We start from the raw sequence: 6,000 nt of genomic DNA on the forward strand, positions 1-6,000 counted from the left end.
TCCAACTACTACTATTTATTAGGTAATTTAGTTTGTACTGGAGATTCAAAAATGAGTAAAACACAAAGTCCTTAGCCTCCAGAAGTTCAGTCAGCCAGAGTAACAATTAGACAGTAAAAGAATAATAATAATAGTAAATACAATGTAATAAGAGTAACCATTGGTTTAACCTCTTTGGAGAATAATTTGCAATGCAATTGGGTTTAAAATGGGTATAGACGACTACAATTCAGCAATTTAATGTGCACATGAGGTCAACAATGTTTCTAATACAAAGAAAGTGGAAACAACCTTACTGTCCATTGGTAAGGAAACTGGTAAATTAACTCTGATTTATACAAACAATGAAAGAAATAAAATAAATGAATCCAGTATCTCAACCAGGCACTAGCTTCAATGTATAGGGTGCTTATGTGCACACGGTAATCATGGCCTACTCTTCTACAACCCCATGGACTGTAGACCACCAGGCTCCTCTGTCCATGGGATTTTCCAGGCAAGAATGCTGGAGTGGATTGCCATTTCCAACTCCAGGGTATCTTCCCAACCCAGGGATTGAACCAGTGTCTCCTGCATTGGCAGGCAGATTCTTGACCACCAGCACCACTTCACTGCTTAGGGAAAAGATTATATCCAGTGCAAGATATGGGCCCATGAGGTGGTCACTCATGAAAGCAGTCACTATGGATCTAAAAAAAGAGAGAAAAGGGAGGTGAAGTGGCATCTATTGTAAGAGCACAAAGCTCACTAAGACTCTTAAATACCACTGCCACTACTGCAGCCACCACCTATGACTCTTTGAACAAAAATGCTCATCCTCAGGGTTACAGGGAAAAGCACCCACAGAACCCACATAGCATAGCAAAGGGTAATTCAAAGTCAACTTACATGGGTGGGAGGGAGGCAGAAGAGAGAGGGGATACATGTTTACATATAGCTGATTCACGCTGTTGTACAGCAGAAACTAGCAAAACTAACACAGTATTATAAAGCAATTATACTCCTATTAAAAAAAACAAACCCTGAGCTCTGACTTAAAAAATAAAAAACTTAAGCTTGAGTTTCCTAAATTCTATGAAGTAAACACTGCCATGGGTGAAGCCCCAAACCCTGGTGATCCTGATTTCAGGTTCTCTGAAGGAAGAAATTTATAAATATAAAAAGATAGAGAGGACCCCCTCTACCCAAAGTACATTCACTAACCACCAAAAAAAGAGAGAGAAAGAGAGAAACACAGCTGTATATAGGAAGAAGAAACAAGTAAACAAAATAATTGAAACAGAAGTCCACAATTTGACTCAGTTGGAAATCCAAAACGTATTAAAATAATTTATACAACAAAATTCTACAGCATACAGTTTTTAAATATATACAACTATTTTTTATTGAAACATAGTTAATTTACATAATTGTGTCAGTTTCAGGTATAAGGCAAAATGATTGGTATATCAATAGACCTTTAGGATGTTTCTGTGCCTTGCCTATTGTGCTGCTATGAACACTGGCGTGCATGTATCTTTTTGAATTAAGAGTTTTCTCCAGATATATGCCCATGAGTGGGATTTACAGCATAGGTTTTGAATGAACTTCAACACCTGCTAAAATGCACTGAATGGCAAATCTTCATGGCTTTAGTCAATACTGGGCTCAAACTACATTTATTCCTGAAGATTTAAAGAACTAAATCTAAACAAGCTATGCTCTATAATCTTAGGGAAATACTCAACATAAAATGGGCAACAAATATGTATGTCTCACCTTAACTACCAGAACTACCTTGCCTAAATTCTCTCTGATCACAGAACACATTGTCCTAAAATATTGTGCAGTAGCAAAGGATGCTCTGATCCAATGAGTAATAAATCTAAATCAAGTCTTTGGAGCTTGCAAAATGGCTTTTATAAAGGTGAGACCCTCTGGACTACCCTCAACTCTAGTTAAAACAGTTAACATAGCTCAATGTAAAATAAAACAAGGCCTTCAAAGATTGAGATTTATGACATAAGACCCAATTAGTGAAAGAGTAATTATGCTTACTGCTTCTCCACTTAGCAGCCCAGTGTGGCCTCGTAAAGATGGAATAAAGAATAGTGCCTCACAGTTGATGAGTGTATCTCTGATGTTATGGTCCTATCCATGAAGGTCCCTCTATCCAACACTATTAAAATTACTGACACCATCCAGTCAGAAACTGATAAATATTCTGATGCTGTAAGTTTGATAAGCATGTTCTGTTCAGTGACCTCTTGGTCACAGTTTGCCTTCACCTCCAGGGGGTCACGATATACTTTTACCTGGCTACACACAGGGTATCTCAAAAGCCTTGCCACTCCATACAGCCTTTACAGGTAACTGTATCCAAGTCTCTCCAGGAGCACAGGACTGATGTTACATTCTCCTCTAAGGTCATTCTTTTGACACACTCCTTCAGGACATACAAATACTCATGAAAAGAAGATGGATCATTGCTCCACGCATAGTATAAGGCCTACTACATTGGTTAAATTCCTGAAAACTATTTGGTAAACCGAGGGCAACTCCATCCCTGATAATGTCAAGAAACAACATTAAAATAAGTCCAACAGGGAACTACATTCAATATCCTGTGATAAATCATAATGGAAAAGAGTACAAAAAAATGTGTAACTGAATCACTTTGCTGTACAGCAGAAATTAACACAACACTATAAATCAAGTATACTTGAATAAAATAAGTTAAATAAAAAAACACCACAAATCCAACATCTTTTAGGTCCTTTCGGATTCTGGAGGTGATGTATTAGTTGTTCATAAATTCTACTTAAGCCTTTTATGCTGTTACTTTCAGGTCAGTCCACCCTAAACAGGGCTCCCTCCCAAAAAAGATCCTGAAAGTTGTCAAAATTATAATATAACAGACACTCCCAGTAGTGCTACTTCCTCCCCCAAACCAACTCCAAACACACACACAAGCACATACATACACACACAAAGAATCCTTCACTGTAGATACTTTAACAGCCTCTCTTCATGACTCCTGGAGTCTCTGAACCACTCATAATGCCTCTAAGTTGTCCACAGGCTTCTAATGCAACAAACTATCTGCTTACCCCTACACAATATGTCATTTGAACAGCAATGACTGACAGCACACCGGACCCCCCTAGAAGCAGAGGCTCTGGTAAGCTCTGAGCCTACCCTCCACACCCAGCTGCCCATCCTGGCAGCAGGACCTTGCAAGCTCAGCACAGCTACCAAGGTCTCCTTGCTGCAGGACAGAATCAAATCTGGGCCTTCCAACATAACCCACCTACTGGCGGGCATGGCCTACCCTGTTCTCATTCCTTTGTCATTTGTCATGGGACAAGAAGAGGTCACCCCTCTCTCACACCCTTTGAATACCTGGAGACCAATTTGGATTCAACTGAGTGAAAAGCAGTAGGAGCTCAACACTTTAAACTCCTATTGTTAGTCTGATGGACAAACCTGCTGTTTGGTGGACAGCATCAATACCCTTCCACATGCTGGAGCTCACTGGAGACCACTGCTTTTCATCCTTTAACCAGGATGTCCCTGGTGAAGGAAAGGACCCAGAGGTCTGCAAAACTGACTGAACTGCCCACAGTTATCTTAACACTGAATGCTCCGGCCAACAACTGGCTTTATCTGCACATTTTTACAGACTCTTCGGCCATGCCTAACAGTGGCACCACTTGGAATAAAGAACTCTGGAACTCTCTTGTTTTCAGATACTCAAAATATAAATCAAGGTCACAAGTGTCGATACATATACTAAAGCCACAATAAAAGGCCTCGCCAGAACACTCTTTATCCCCGTCAGGAGTTCCAGACATTCCTAACAGTGGCCAAGGTACTCATTTAATTCCTCAAAATACACATCATTGGACTCCTGAACAAGGTATTCAATGGCACTTTTATTTTCCTTACTGACTTCAGTCTCTAGGCCTCATACAAGAGCCACGATGGCTTACTTAACTTCAAAATTCAACTAAGTGAAAAATGGTACATTTCAGTCATCAGTCACACATCAAGTGTAAATTATAATGTCTCATTCAATTTTTTGATGTTTGCCTGATGACAGTTTTAAACCTCACCCCTCCTTCTTCCTCCCTGTCTCTCAAATGGGCAAGTTGGTAAAAAAAAAAAAGTCTGGGTGCCCTTTCCTTTGGTGTGGATGCAAACAGAGTCAAACAAAGTAACAATCTGTCCACAGGCAGGAACCCTTGACCCCACCCCGTAACCACTGCAAAAGCCCAGAGCCAGTCACTTTGGATCTGCTTAAGAAGACTGTCCTGTTCTTCCTTTTTCACTGTGTACTATGTACTTCACTAAGTAATAAGCCTTTATATATAATAAACCTCTTCATGGGGTGTGGGGGGTGTGTGTGTGTTCATCCGTTTCCATCTCCAAATCAAATGTTGAGTAGGAGTCCATTCTGGCTTTACCGAGTGGCCACAACAGAATCTTATCTCTCTAAGGTATCAGCTGCGAGGTCATTGGCAGTCATTTAACCTCTCTAAGCTTCCCTAGTGGTTCAGATGGTAAAGAAACTGCCTGCAGTGCAGGAGACCCCGGTTTGATCCCTGGGTTGGGAGGATCCCCTGGAGTAAGAAACGGCAATCCACTCCAGTATTCTTGCCTGTGAAATCCCATGGACAGAGGAGCCTGGCCGGCTACAGTCCATGGGATCGCGAAGAGTCGGACACGACTGAGCGACTAACACATTCACTTTCACTTTCACTTAACTTCTATAAATCTGCTTTCTCCACTCTTCAGTCGGGGCAACAACTCTCTGTAGTCTAGACAATAAGCTCATTGAGAACAGGGGTCATGTCTGTGTTGCTCACCATTTATGCCAAACACGCAGTACCTGGAACATAGTTTAATGAATGACTGCTTGGGCTCATGAATATCTTACCTGGTCTATTTCACCGTAACGTTCTGAGAATCAGTCGAAATAACCAAGTCCACTTATCTGTTCTTCCAACAATTATGCCTCTACCGTTTTGTAAACTGTAAAATGCTCTCGATTAAAAGGTATTGCTCTAACTGCGATTCTCTTAAAGGAAAATACATACATACACACAACCAGCGTAAAAGCAATGACAGTGTTCAGAAACGCAAGTACTCCTGCAACAAAAGTGGGCTTTCACCCTGAAGATTAATCAGCAAGTCCTTCCGTTAATCAGATAAGGTAGTAAACAAATAACCAAAGTAGCTGAACCCGAAAACGTGGTTCACACCACACAGTGATTTAAACTATTTAGAGTTCTGAGCCCTTTAATCAAGAGCTGAGAGTTAAGGGAACTGCGTGAGGCTGGATCAACCTGATACCGGGTCAGAATCAGGACAGCGGGGCCTGAGGTTTGGACTAGCACACTTCAGGACCCAATGCCACACTCCACGCCCCCGAGAAGCCAGTCTTCGCCCCCAGAAAAGCAAACCTCCCTTATCGCCCAGAGGGAAAGGCTCCGGGAAGCACAGGAAACCGTTTCCTCAGTAACAACTTTGCAGATTACTCCAATGAGCAACAAGAAAACGAAAGGGAAAAAGAGGAAATAATTTTCACAGTCTGAGAGGGTTCTAACAACCTTCGCGAAGAGAACTGCCGGGTAAAGCCCTCGCTTGGGAACTCGTCCCAGAACAGCGCCGCTTACCTGGCGGACAGTCAGGTAGCCTTCCACCGCGGATCCCTCCGCCGCCGAGTACCGCGCACGCGCGCCCCGCCGCGGGGAGAGGGCGACCAGGCGCGCGCCCCACGCCCTCTCCCGGCGCGCGCTCTGGGATCCCGGTCACTGGAGTCCCGCTCGCCAGCTCTCCGAGGGGCACCTTGGGTCTCCTCGGCGCGTCTAGCGCCCTCTGGAGGCCGCTCAGGACTCCCAGCCTCCACCCCCACCCTCGTCTCTCAGGATGTACTGTTGTTAGCTGGCAGGCTGAGTCAACGTTTGGATGTCTTAAGCGTGATGGTGGCGTAAACTTTGCCAAGCGTGGCTGAGAAAC

The 6,000-nt window shown here is 43.0% G+C and overlaps 1 protein-coding gene across 46 annotated transcripts in view; it reads right to left on the minus strand.

Moving 5' to 3' along the window:
* GRAMD1C (GRAM domain containing 1C) overlaps positions 1 to 5,712 on the minus strand; it is a 99,498-nt gene extending 93,786 nt beyond the window's left edge. For 34 of the 46 annotated variants that reach the window (XM_081572191.1, XM_081572164.1, XM_081572174.1 and 31 more), the window contains exon 1: positions 5,658 to 5,712. The gene's annotated coding sequence lies outside the window, so the exon portion shown is untranslated. Of the gene's footprint in view, positions 1 to 5,591 lie in introns of all 46 variants that reach the window. The other 12 variants (XM_081572172.1, XM_081572155.1, XM_081572170.1 and 9 more) reach the window with 1 other exon arrangement.
* Positions 5,713 to 6,000: the final 288 nt, after the last annotated feature.

Source organism: Giraffa tippelskirchi, chromosome 2 (assembly GCF_054371585.1).
Source record: "Giraffa tippelskirchi isolate mGirTip1 chromosome 2, T2T-mGirTip1v1.2.pri, whole genome shotgun sequence".
In the NCBI taxonomy this organism is placed as follows: Eukaryota; Metazoa; Chordata; class Mammalia; order Artiodactyla; family Giraffidae; genus Giraffa; species Giraffa tippelskirchi.